The sequence below is a fragment of the Bufo gargarizans genome, chromosome 7 (assembly GCF_014858855.1).
Source record: "Bufo gargarizans isolate SCDJY-AF-19 chromosome 7, ASM1485885v1, whole genome shotgun sequence".
Lineage (NCBI taxonomy): Eukaryota > Metazoa > Chordata > Amphibia > Anura > Bufonidae > Bufo > Bufo gargarizans.
In genome coordinates, this window is record NC_058086.1 from 79,162,549 (window position 1) to 79,177,067 (window position 14,519).

Sequence of the window (14,519 nt, forward strand, 5' to 3'; positions counted from 1 at the left end):
ACCTGTGCCAAAAGAAACTGAGTCGTGGGAAATCCAACACCCACCTAGGTACAACTGCTTTGCAAAGGCACATGATCGCACATCACAAACGCCTATGGGATCAATACATGATGACGAGTAGAAGCAGCACACAAGCTCAAAGCCACTATCCTCCTCCTGGTCCAGCATCTTCAGCCACGTCAACCACTGCCGTCCTCCTTGCCCCCTCTCAACCACCCGCCACTCCGCCTCTCACCTTGAGCAGTTCCATCTCATCTGCCCACTGTCAGGTGTCTGTTAAGGAAATGTTTGAGCGTAAGAAGCCAATGTCACAGAGTCACCCCCTTGCCCGGTGTCTGACAGCTGGCTTGACGGAACTCTTAGCCCGCCAGCTTTTACCATACCAGCTGGTGAAGTCTGAGGCCTTCAAAAAATTTGTCGCTATTGGGACACCACAGTGGAAGGTACCCGGACAATTTTTTTTTTCTAATAAGGCAATCCCAAATCTCTACTCAGTGATTGAAAAGGAAGTCATGGCATCTCTGGCATAGAGTTTTGGGGCAAGGGTCCATCTGACCACTGATACCTGGTCTGCAAAGCACGGTCAGGGCAGGTATATCACCTACACTGCGCATTGGGTCAACCTGCTGACGGCTGCCAAGCATGGAATGCGTGGCTCTGCAGCGGAGTTGGTGACACCGCCACGACTTGCAGGCAGGCCTACTGCCACCTCCTCTACTCCTCCTACTCCATCCTCTTCCATAACCTCCTCGGCTGAGTCCTCTTCTGCTGCGGCATCTGGCTGCACATCAACTGAACCCCCCCAGCTCCCCAGGGGCTATTCCACATCCCGGATACGACAGTGTCACGCTGTCGTGGGGTTGACTTGCCTGAAAGCAGAGAGCCACACCGGACCAGCACTCCTGTCCACCCTGAACGCACAGGTGGATCAGTGGCTGACCCCGCACCAACTAGAGATCGGCAAAGTGGTGTGTGACAATGGAAGCAATTTGTTGGCGGCATTGAATTTGGGCAAGTTGTCACATGTGCCGTGCATGGCACATGTGTTGAATCTCATCGTACAACGCTTTGTGTCTAAGTACTCAGGCTTACAGGACGTCCTCAAGCAGGCCAGGAAGGTGTGTGGCCATTTCAGGCGTTCCGACACAGCCATGGCGCACTTTGCAGACATTCAGCGCCGAAACAACATGCCAGTGAGGCGCTTGATTTGCGACAGCCCGACACGTTGGAATTCAACACTCCTAACGTTCGACCGCCTGCTCCAACAAGAAAAAGCCGTGAACGAGTATTTGTATGACCGGGGTGCTAGGACAGCCTCTGCGGAGCTGGGAATTTTTTTGCCACGTTACTGGACGCTCATGCGCAATGCCTGTAGGCTCATGCGTCCTTTTGAGGAGGTGACAAACCTAGTCAGTCGCACCGAAGGCCATCAGCGACCTCATCCCATTTGTTTTCTTCCTGGAGCATGCCCTGCGAAGAGTGCTGGATCAGGCTGTAGATGAGCATGAAGAGGAAGAGGAAGAGTTGTGGTCACCATCACCACCAGAAACAGACTTGTCATCATCGCTTGCCGGACCTGAGGCAACACTGCAAGAGGAGTATGAGGAAGAGGAGTCAGAGGAGGAATGTGGCTTTGAAGAGGAGGAAGACCAACCACAGAAGGCATCCCAGGGTGCTCGTTGTTGTCACCTATCTGGGACCCGTGGTCTTGTATGTGGCTGGAGGGAATAACAGACCGTCAATGACATCAGTGAGGAGGAGGAACGGGAAATGAGTAGCTCGGCATCCAACCTTGTGCAAATGGGGTCTTTCATGCTGTCATGTCTGTTGAGGGACCCTCGTATAAAAAGGATGAAGGAGAACGACCTGTACTGGGTGGCCACGCTACTAGACCCCCGGTATAAGCAGAAAGTGGCGGAAATGTTACCAAATTACTGAAAGTCAGAAAGGATGCAGCGGTTCAAAACCAAACAAAAAAATATGCCTTACACAGCTTATAAGGGGGATGTCACAGCACAACGGGAATCTAACTGGGGAAGAGGTGAGGGTAATCCTCCTCCTACCACGACCACGGCGGCAAGGACAGGACACTTTACAGATGTGTTGTTGATGGAGGACATGCAGAGCTTTTTCAGTCCTACACATCGCCACAGCCCTTCGGGATCCAGCCTTAGAGAACAACTCGACCGACAGGTAGCAGACTACCTCGCCTTAACTGCAGATATCGACACTCTGAGGAGCGATGAACCCCATGACTACTGGAGGCATGGATCCCGAAGGGACTGACAGTAGGGATACGTTTAACTAACAAAAGGCCTGACATGCCTTGGCCTCAAAATGGTCCCCAAGCTGCTGTATTTAATGTCTGCATACCGGATGACTTTCCTGAATTCTCCGCCACCAACTAGGGTTCAAGCCGCAATGTTTTAGTCACCTTTCTGCCTTGAAAACATAAATTTTTCCGGCCGCTGCTACAACAGCAGCTGCAACAATTACATTGTTTTTCAGGCATGTGTACATGCCAAATTTTTCTGGCCTCTGGTGCTGCACTGTGGCTGCAAAAACAAAACAAAAAAAAGGCACATACAAGTGTCAATTCCCCTTTCGTGATCGTTACCTTGTTGTGGTGAAGGGGCTTGCGTATAACAATGAAGCGATCATCACCTCTATGAGTGTGTTGGCAATGTTGCCACACCCCAGATTATAAGGCAGTTGCTTCATTATGATCAGACCAAAAACGATCGGGACGGCTGGATGTTTTTTCATAGAAAAAAAAATTAATTTTTTTATTTATCATTTTTTAAATTGTATGGGTGGGTTTTTAATACATAAAATAAAAAAAATCATAATAAAGTCTCTTAATAGTTTATTAGAAATAATGCAGACAATTTAAAAAATCCCCAACAATTCCAATACAAATCAAGTACAAAGCTCAGAACTATATTATTCCAGGATGTCGCAATGGTTCGTTAATTCGACAATGGTTAATCAATTCGACACACGTCCCCGGATAGGGGACGTAACAGGGATTAAACTGATAGGAATAGGACTAGTTAAGACACCACTCATATAGGGTGTCACAGCACATTGCTCCGTGCACGCGCAGTGCCCCAACTTGGGAGTAAGAGGACCGACCAAGCTGCTTTTTCCATCTCCCGGTTCCTAAAATCAATTCAGTTTGGTGTATCAGAGTTTGATCTGTCACTGTGAAGGCAGTCGAAGATACCCGGCCTAAATTTTTTTTCACAAAAGGCAATCCCACCCTGATATGGGACGTAACAGGGATTAAACTGATGAGAATAGTACTACAGAAAATAGCACTCATATCGGGTGTGACAGTAAATTGCACGGCGCAGACGCAGTGACCGTGGCGTGGATTCAAACAAAGGGGAGGGAGCCAGCAATTTTTTAACCATCTCCCCGTTTGAAAAATCTATTTAATAAATGGACCCCAGATTGGGGACGTAGCAGGGATTAAACTGATGAGAAGAGAGAACTACAGGAAATACCACTGATATCGGGTGGGACAGTAAATTGCACGGCGCAGACGCGGTGACCGTGGCGTGGATTCAAACAAAGGGGAGGGAGCCAGCAATTTTTTAACCATCTCCCCGTTCGAAAAATCAATTTAATAAATGGACCCCAGATTGGGGACGTAACAGGGAATAAACTGATGAGAAGAGAGAACTATAGAAAATAGCACTCATATCGGGTGGGACAGTAAATTGCACGGCACAGACGCAGTGACCGTGGATTCAAACAAAGGGGAGGGAGCCACTGTTTTTTTAACCATCTCCCCATTTGAAAAATCAATTCAATTCACCTTTCCGGGACCCTTGGTGTGGTACGTGGCTGGCGGAGGAAGAAACCTTCAATGACATCAACGGGACATGGCTAGCTTGGTATCCAACCTTGTGCAAATGGGAAGTTTGCAGTTGGGCAAATGGACTGTTTGCGGTGGTTTGTGGTGCATTAAAAGCGGAGTTTGGTCTGTCAATGTCTGTGAAGCAGGCTTAACCCTTACACTACCTGATCGATACAACATCATACCTGATCGTATACACACACTAGATGTTTTAAACCACGTTGTTAACAAAAAAAAAAAAATGGATTGTTAGGTGATTTATGCCCTTTATGGATTAAAATCCAACTCTGCGTCAACCATGTAATTTTCCATGGGAGTTTTGCCATGGATCGCCCTCCGGCATGCCACAGTCCAGGTGTTAGTCCCCTTGAAACAACTTTTCCATCACTATTGTGGCCAGAAAGAGTCCATGTGGGTTTTAAAATTCGCCTGCCCATTGAAGTCAATGGCGGTTCGCGTACATTTGTGAAAATTTTTGTTCGCTGTTCGCGAACTGAAAATTTTATGTTCGCGACATCTCTACTAATCAGCTCCAAGCTAGTGCTGCCTCCAATGGCTTAAAGTGCATGCAAAATGCTACTCAATTATAACACAACAAAAAATGAAAAACAAAACGGGATCGAGTTTGTACATATAAATCGCCTATTTATGTCTCCTCCTCGTGCTGATTTAAATACCCTTTTCTATACCCATGACACTCAGGCTTGTCAGGTCACCGTGATGAACATCTCTAAAACGTTTGGATAGCATAGAGACATTCAGCAGTTTCAGATTGGAGACATCTGACAAGTGCTTTCTTATTCTCACTTTCCAGCTGTTTGAGGTGCATCCCACATATAGAATGTTGCAGGCTTTGCAAGTTGCCAAATAAATGACAGACATTCTTGTTGCAGTTGATATATGATCTGATCTTAAAGATCTCCTTGGTTACACTGGAGTTAAATGTTTTACACACTGTAACTATGGCCACATTTGTAACTGCCCACAATATTCAACCACGTGGCTTTGCCAGTATCCGACTTTTCTATGAACTAGCTAGGGGACAAAGTGAAGTACAAAATAGGTGCTCATCTGCTTACAACTTGAAAGCCTGGCTCTAAAATTTGTCGCAAGCTGTCATCTTGAAATAAAATGGGTAAATATTTCCTGATGATACTTTGTATCTCCTGAAACTGGCAACTGTAGTAGGTGACAAACCTCAATTGGTTTTGTTTATTTTGTCTGTTGTCCTCCCCTTTAGAGATGGCCTTGCGGTTTGCAGCGAACTTTGCTCGTTCGCGGTTCACCGACGGCATATTCTTTTTCATTGTGAAGAACTTTAACCCATGACACATCCATCAGGTGGTACAGGACAGCCAATTAAGACGTTTCGGCACATGGACATACCCCCTACCTTATAAATAAACCCGATCTGGCCGCCATTTTACATTCAGTCTTTTTGCCAGTGTAGGGAGAGGTTGCTGTGTGAAACAGGGACAGACTGTTAGAGACGCCAAACGCTAGCTAATATGGCCACAAAAGTCCTTTTAAGGACTGGTATAGGTGTGCTATCAATAGGTGTGACTTACTGAGGGGTGTGATATACTTATAATATACTTTCTATGTTAGAAAGTATATCATAGTGCATTTGTATTGTGCAGCAGTTGTGTGCATTTCTGCTGAGTTACTGCAGCTATACAGGTCCTTCTAAAAAAAATTGCATATTGTGATAAAGTTCATTATTTTCTGTAATGTACTGATAAACATTAGACTTTCATATATTTTAGATTCATTACACACAACTGAAGTAGTTCAAGCCTTTTATTGTTTTAATATTGATGATTTTGGCATACAGCTCATGAAAACCCCAAATTCCTATCTAAAAAAATTAGCATATTTCATCCGACCAATAAAAGAAAAGTGTTTTTAATACAAAAAAAGTCAACCTTCAAATAATTATGTTCAGTTATGCACTCAATACTTGGTCGGGAATCCTTTTGCAGAAATGACTGCTTCAATGCGGCGTGGCATGGAGGCAATCAGCCTGTGGCACTGCTGAGGTGCTATGTAGGCCCAGAATGCTTCGATAGCGGCCCTAAGCTCATCCAGAGTGTTGGGTCTTGCGTCTCTCAACTTTCTCTTCCCAATATCCCACAGATTCTCTATGGGGTTCAGGTCAGGAGAGTTGGCAGGCCAATTGAGCACAGTAATACCATGGTCAGTAAACCATTTACCAGTGGTTTTGGCACTGTGAGCAGGTGCCAGGTCGTGCTGAAAAATGAAATCTTCATCTCCATAAAGCTTTTCAGCAGATGGAAGCATGAAGTGCTCCAAAATCTCCTGATAGCTAGCTGCATTGACCCTGCCCTTGATAAAACACAGTGGACCAACACCAGCAGCTGACATGGCACCCCAGACCATCACTGACTGTGGGTACTTGACACTGGACTTCAGGCATTTTGGCTTTTTCCTCTCCCCAGTCTTCCTCCAGACGCTGGCACCGTGATTTCCGAATGACATGCAAAATTAGCTTTCATCCGAAAAAAGTACTTTGGACCACTGAGCAACAGTCCAGTGCTGCTTCTCTGTAGCCCAGGTCAGGCGCTTCTGCCGCTGTTTCTGGTTCAAAAGTGGCTTGACCTGGGGAATGCGGCACCTGTAGCCCATTTCCTGCACACGCCTGTACACGGTGGCTCTGGATGTTTCTACTCCAGACTCAGTCCACTGCTTCCGCAGGTCCCCCAAGGTCTGGAATCGGTCCTTCTCCACAATCTTCCTCAGGGTCCGGTCACCACCGCGTTTTCTACCACTCTTTTTCCTTCCCACAGACTTCCTACTGAGGTGCCTTGATACAGCACTCTGGGAACAGCCTATTCGTTCAGAAATTTCTTTCTGTGTCTTACCCTCTTGCTTGAGAGTGTCAATGATGGCCTTCTGGACAGCAGTCAGGTCGGCAGTCTTACCCATGATTGCGGTTTTGAGTAATGAACCAGGCTGGGAGTTTTTAAAAGCCTCAGGAATCTTTTGCAGGTGTTTAGAGTTAATTAGTTGATTCAGATGATTAGGTTAATAGCTCATTTAGAGAACCTTTTCATGATATGCTATTTTTTTTAGATAGGATTTTTTATTTTTTTTTAATGAGCTGTATGCCAAAATCATCAATATTAAAACAATAAAAGGCTTGAACTACTTCAGTTGTGTGTAATGAATCTAAAATATATGAAAGTCTAATGTTTATCAGTACATTACAGAAAATAATGAACTTTATCACAATATGCTAATTTTTTTAGAAGGACCTGTACAGAGGGGCAAACGCTCTTGCAACAAATAATTTCAACTGGTGTGATATACCAGTTGCCCCCCAAAAACAGTGATTGAGGCAAGGGTGTGATATACCAATAATATACTTTCTATATAGTGCATTTGGGTAGTGCAGCATTTGTCTCAGGTTCTGCTGCGTTAATGCAGCTACACAGAGTGACAAACGCTATTGGAACAAATAATTTCAACTGGTGTGATATACCAGTGGCCCCCAAAAACACTGAATGAGGCAGGAGTGTGATATACCAATAATATACGTTCTATATAGTGCATTTAGGTAGTGCAGCATTTGTTTGCGGTTCTGCTGCGTTCCCGCAGTTACACAGAGTGACAAACACTATTGGAACAAATAATTTCAACTGGTGTGATATACCAGTGTCCCACCAAAAACAGTGAATGAGGCAGGGGTGTGATATACCAATAATATACTTTCTATATAGTGCAGCACTTGTTTGCGATTCTGCTGCGTTACTGCAGCTACACAGAGTGACAAACGCTATAGGAACAAATTATTTCAACTTGTGTGATATACCAGTTGCCCCCACCCAAAAAAAATGATTGAGGCAGGGGTGTGATATACCTTCTTCCACAAATACTGCTCTTCTATAGCGACTTTGTCACAGGGTCATTTTGAAAATGACAGGCAGAGGAAGAGGCAGGCTATTCCGCAGAGGTGGTAGGGGTCGGGCAGATGCACCAGGCCGGAGCCTAAGTGGGAAGTTGCAGAAGGTGCGTGCGATTATGTCAAAGTTGGTTGAGTGGCTCACTCAGCCTTCTGCTTCTGCACCCTCCTCATCCTCTCTATCTGCACCCTCTTCACTCTCTGCTGTGTGCACCCGCAAAGACACCACCACCACTATATCCCCTCCGCTCAAGTCAGAGGAATTATTTTCCCATCCATTCCAAGACCTTACCGTTGCAAAGCCATTTTTGGCATTGGATCAGGAACAGGAAGTATCAACGCTCGCCACCCAGCAGTCTGACGACAGTACCCAGATCAGCCCAAGGAGGGTGGTCCCCGCTGTTGCTGCCTACTCCAAGATCTCTAATGTCAGTGATGGTGAAGGTGATGACGACATGTCGATGGATGTCATGTGGGTGGGTGGGTGCCCACAAGAGAGGAAGAGGAGGGGAGTTCAGAGGGAGAGACAGAGCAGCAGATAGCAGAAGAGGAGAAGCAGGCAGAACTTACAGTGCACAGGAGGCAAAAAGCAGACTGCTAATGCATCTGGATCGAGCCATCCACCATGCACGGTCACATCTGATGCTCCCAGGACTTTTTTTTAACGTGTCTGCTGCTGACAATAGTGTTGCCATCTGCAGCCTGTGCTGTCAACGCATAAGTCATGGAAAGTCCAACACTTACCTAGGGACAACCGCCTTAAGTAGGTACCTGGCCTTCCATCATTAAGCCCAGTGGGAGCAACACCGTCAGAACCCACAAAGCCACACTCCCGGCGCTCCACGTCCTGCCTCTTCTCCTCTCTCCTCCCATTTGTCCTCCACTCCACCTTCCACCATGCCATCGTTGCGTTCATCTGACAAAAGGCAGGTTTCTGTGGCCCAAATGTTTGAGCATAAAAAGACAATGACGCCGCATAACCCTCTTTCCCAACGGCTGACTGACGGCTTGTCGGAACTGCCAGCCCGCCAACTACTGCCATAAAAACTGGTGGACTCAGGGGCCTTTAGAAAATTTGTGACCATGGAAGGTCCCCGGAAGGAAATATTTCTCCCAAAAGGGCATCCTGGAGCTATATGGCCAAGTTCAGCAGAAAGTAAATGTATCTCTGGCACACAGTGCCAGTGCCAAGATACATCTGACCAGAGACACGAGCAGGGAAGGTACATAAATGTTGCTCCCCACTGGGTGAACCTTCTGACGGCTGTCAATCATGCAACCCGTGTGAATTTGGTGTTACCGCCACGGTTTGCATGCAGGCCTGCCTCTTTTTCTCCTCCTCCTCCTTTTCCACTGCTACTGCCTCTTCCGCTGCACCCACCAAGCACCCCAGAACCTATACGATGTGCCAGGTGAGACGTTGCCATGCTGTGCTGCGGCTGTTGTGCACACCTGAGCTCCTTTCAGCTTTGCGGTCGATCAGTGTCTAACCCCTCTCAATTTAACAGTTGGTAAAGTGGTGTGCGACAACGGTGCCAATCTGCTGAGTGCGCTGAAACAGGGCAAAATGACAAACATGGCACACATCCTTAACTTAGTCGTGCAGTGATTCGTTGCCAAATACCCCGGGTCCAAGACGTCTTGCGGCAGGCCTGGAAAATATCTGTCTATTTTAGAAGATCTTACACGGCCATTGCTCACCTTGCTGACGTTCAGCGGCGACACCACCTGCCCGTCAGACATCAGATTTGTGACTGCCCAACGCCCTGGAACTCCACCTTGTATATGCCTGATAGGCTGCTCCAGCAGAACCGTGCAGTTAACGACTACCTGTACAAACTATGCGGCAGGATGGGTTCTGGGGAGCTTGTTTTTTTTCACTGTGCCAGTGGCTGCTCATCTGTGATGCATGCAGACTTTTGCTGCAATTTGATGAGATCACCAAACTGGTCGCAGCCAGGGCGCCATCAGTGATATCGTACCTTACACCTTCTTTCTGGAGCGTGCATTGCATCATGTCATTGATCAAGCCGTCGAGGAGCAGGAGCAGGAAGATTAGGAAGTCGCAATACTGGATGAATTCCCATCTGAGACAAGTCAACAGGAGTCTGAAAAGGAGTCAGAGGAGGATAGTGCCAGGGCGGAGGAGGAGCAAGAAGAGCATGCTTTAAACTTTTCTGGGATCCCTGGTATTTTCCGTGGCTGGGGGGAGGAGACCCAGGACGACATTATCCTGGACGATGAGCAGGATCCAGGCCACTCCACCGCATCCAGTTTAGTGAAAATGGGGGCCTTCATGCTCCAGTGTTTTAAGAGGGACCCCCGTATTAAAAGCATAAAGGGCAAGGACCAGTACTGGGTTGCAACGTACTTAGACCCCCAGTACAAACATTAAATGGTGGACATGTTACCAGCATCACAGAGGGTGGTCAGAATGCAGCACTTCCAGGTCTTGCTTCGAGAAATGCTGCATTCTGCTTTTGCGGGCGATGGCATAGGAATTTCCACTCACAGAGAGTTGTGGGTACCAATCCATCAGCGCATGCAAGAAGAGGGCGGTTTGAAGATGTGTTGGTCACTTTGGCTATGAGATCATTCTTGCAGCCAACCCATCGACAGCCGCCCTCCGGATCCAGCCTCAGGGAACGCCAAGACCGACAGGTGTCCGACTACATCGGGTTAACCGCCAATGTGGACGCTATGAGAAGCAAGGAACCCCTAGACTACTGGGCGTGCAGGCTTGACCTGTGGCCAGAGCTGGCACAATTTTCCATGGAACTCTTGGCTTGCCCCTTGTCCAGTGTCCTGTCCGAAAGGACTTTCAGCGCAGCAGGGGGATCGTGACCGATAAGCGCATTCGCCTAGCTCACGACAGTGTGGACTACCTCACATTCTAAAAAAAAAAGGCATGGATCTCAAAAGGAATTCAACACCTGTGACGACCACGTTTAATTGAATTTCCTCATGGCTGCCCACACATATCCTACAACACAAAAAACAAAGAATAGTCCCTGTCTTATGTAAATAATGAGGCATAAAAGGTATTTTCTGTCCGTTCAATGCCTAATGTATTGGGCCTCGGAGGAATTCAACACCTGTGACGACCACGTGTTTCAACTATTATCATTTGTTTTTGTTTTTTCCAAGAGGGAGTATTTCATTAGCCATGTTTTTAGTCCAATTCTATATTTTTTTGTTATTTTAAACATATGTATTTTACCTGTATTTATACTGGCCTTCAGTAAAATTGATATCCAATGACCGTGTAATCTACCTCTCGCCACATACTTGTTCTTTTCTGTCCGCTGAATGAATAATTTTTGGGGCCTGTAGTCCACTGGCCTGCTGTAAAATTGATATCCAGAGAATAAAACTTTCTTCCACCTTCGAATGTCCCATGTTTGGTGCTCTCTTGCAAAGTCCAAACAAGCAGTTCTGTGGTGTTCAAGGAAACTAGGTCTTTGAAGAAGTTTTTTTTTGAAGCCCTTCAGTCTCAAATGCCGTCTGATGGTTATGGGGCTGCAGTCAGCACCAGTAAGGGCCTTAATTTGGGTCGAGGCTCGTCCAGTGTCTTGACGGACAGCCAATTGGATCCTCTGGCTCAGTGCTGATGACATTTTTTTGGGGTCTTCCACTTGACTTTTTTGTTCCATAACCCTCAGGATCATTTAAGAAATTCCAAATGACTGTCTTACTGCGTCCCACCTCAGCAGTGATGGCGCGCTCTGAGAGCCCCTGCTTATGCAGTTCAACAACCCGTCCACGTTCAAAAAGGGAGAGTTTTTTTGCCTTTGCTATCACAACGTGTGACTACCTGACAGAAAATGACAATGAATCCACATCTTTGCACAGATTTGGCCTTTTAAAAGCATGTGGTCCTAAGATTTGGATCAGCTAAAAAACTGCCTGTTTCAGTTTAATCGTTATTTTCAATTAATTGATAGTGTTGAGTGCGAATATTCGAATTGCAAAATTTTTTCTCGAATATCGCAATTTCGAGATTTTGCGAATATTTAGAATATCGTTCTATATATTTGCGAAATCGAATATTCTTTTTTTTTTGTTGTTTTTTTTTTACTGCTCCAGTCAGTGCCCGTTGCCGCTTCTGCCGACTTCTGTGCTCATAGAGCGTCCCCATCACCATGGGAACGTCTCCATATACTAGAATGTACTGTCGGATTTGAGAATTACGTTGAAATCGCAATTCGATTAATTCAAGTTATAATAATCGAATTGCGATTTCTACTTAACACTGCTATATTCAATATTCGTTCATTCTAGCCTAATATGTAATATAGCAGTGCTAAGTTGTAATCGCAATCCGATTAATTCAAGTTTTTATAATCGAATTGCGATTTCTACTTGTACGTATATTCTTAATATTGCTCTAACTTCGTCTTTTAGAATATTCGTAATATTCTAAAAGACGAAGTTAGAGCAATATTAAAAAATTTCGTAAAATATTCTATATGCGTATTTTACGAAATTTCGTAATATTGCTCTAACTTCGTCTTTTAGAATATTCGTAATATTCTAAAAGACGAAGTTAGAGCAATATTAAGAATATACGTAAAAAGTTTAAATCGCAATTCAATTATTACAAGTTATAATAATCGAATTGCGATTTCAACTTAACACTGCTATATTCCATATTTGTTAATTCTAGCCTAATATGGAATATAGCAGAGCTAAGTTGAAATCGCAATTCGATTAATTCAAGTTATAATAATCGAATTGCGATTTCAACTTCTTATGAGTGACGTAATCGTGTCACGTGACATGTGCCCTGGTTTTGGTTTCAGTTTTGCATTGCTTCCAGTGGAGTTTTCTGTTTTAAAATCGTCAATCGAAAATGGGCAAAATTCGATTTCAAAAGGATGAAGAAGAAATTATTCTCACTGTAAGTAATATTGTATTACAGCACTGTATTTTATTTCATATTGCATGCATGTCAGAACAATGTTTAGCATTAGCAACACTCGACCTACAGCTTAGGCTACTTTCACACTTGCGTTCGGAGCGGATCCGTCTGGTGTCTGCACAGATTGATCCGCTCCTGTAATGCAGACGATGGGATCCGTTCAGAACAGATCCGTCTGCATTATATTTAAGAAAAAAGTCTAAGTCCAATGTGTAGTCAGTCGGATCCGTCCTGACTTTACATTGAAAGTCAATGGGGGACGGATCCGTTTGAAATTGCACCATATTGTGTCAACGTCAAACGGATCCGTCCCCGTTGTAGATTGAGTGTATGCAAATATTTTATTTAAATTTTTTCCGTTCACATAGCTATATGAGGCCTTTTTTTTGCGGGACAAGATGCATTTTTTGATTGATGCCACCATTTAATTTACCATGTTTTGCATTAGAAAAAAAATTTTATATGTAAAATTGGGAAAGGGTGGTGATTCAAACTTTTAATATAGTGGTGTTTATTAAACTTTATTAACTTTTTTTTTTTACAGCAATTAGCCCCCATAGGGGCCTCGTACATGGGATCTTTTGATCCCGTCTCCTATTCACGATAATAGAGATCTATTACGGTGAATAGGATTCTTACACACTACATTCTGCGCTGTGCCTCGTGCATAGCTCAGTATGGAGAAAGCCATGGCCGGCCTGAATAGCTTCAGCAGCGTCCATGCTGCCATGGCAACCGATCGGAGCCCCACGATTTCACTGGGGGCTCCGATTGGAAGGAAGATGGAGGCGCATCACGTCACAGGTGTCGCACTGAGCCTTGATTGCGGTACCCGAGGGGTTGAATGGCAGGGGCGGCGCGATCGCCGCTTCCTGTTAGTGCAGCCGGATGTCGGCTGTATCATATAGCCGGCTCACTGCAGAGGCCCGCTCCATACATCCCCTGTCACGCAATGACATACCTTTACATGATAATGTGTGAAGGGGTTAAAGGCGTAACTACTTTTTGATTATTTTTTTTGTGGATATTTCTTTGAATATTTGTATAATAAAAAAATTGTGATGATATGCTTTCATCTTTATCCTTCAGCGCTTTCTGGAGCGGGGATACCCATGGACCAGCAAGAGGGTCGAAAAAGAGGCCATCGTGCAGTCTGTCCGGGTCCAATTAAAATTAAAAACCGGCTTATGGCGCGACCCCAAGGCCATACAAAAAAAGTTTTGTGACCTGAAGCGGCTTCACAAAGAAAAGGTCGATGAGTACAGTCGGCGATTATGCCCAGGTACAATGCTTACTTGATTTTTGTATCTCTTTACAACACTCAGTAATGTATATATTCAGTTATGCTGCTAATCCGTACAGATGTAGTAGGGTTAACACACAACCTCTTAACTCATTGCGTTATCTAGAGACACAAGGTATTTTTAAAATATCTTAACACCTTTAATTGCATGAAGTTTACATAACGCGTCTCATAAAGCAGGTGTGTTACCTCTGCTACATCCGGGTTTCATCCCTTTTCAAATGATTACTTAATACCTGTTGTGACGTGTACAACATCTTCCGGTTACATCATACATCTCTACCTCGCTGAGATTGTATAAATATATAGTTATACACATAGCGCGGTACTGATGTATGATGTCACCGGATGATTTCATACGTTTCACACGTTTATATCTACATAAACTGCAAACATCATTATTACATACACCCCCCACTTAATTTGCATGGGATTATAGATTATATATATATATATATATATATATATATATATGTGTTCCGCAAAAACTATAAAACGCAACCATTGA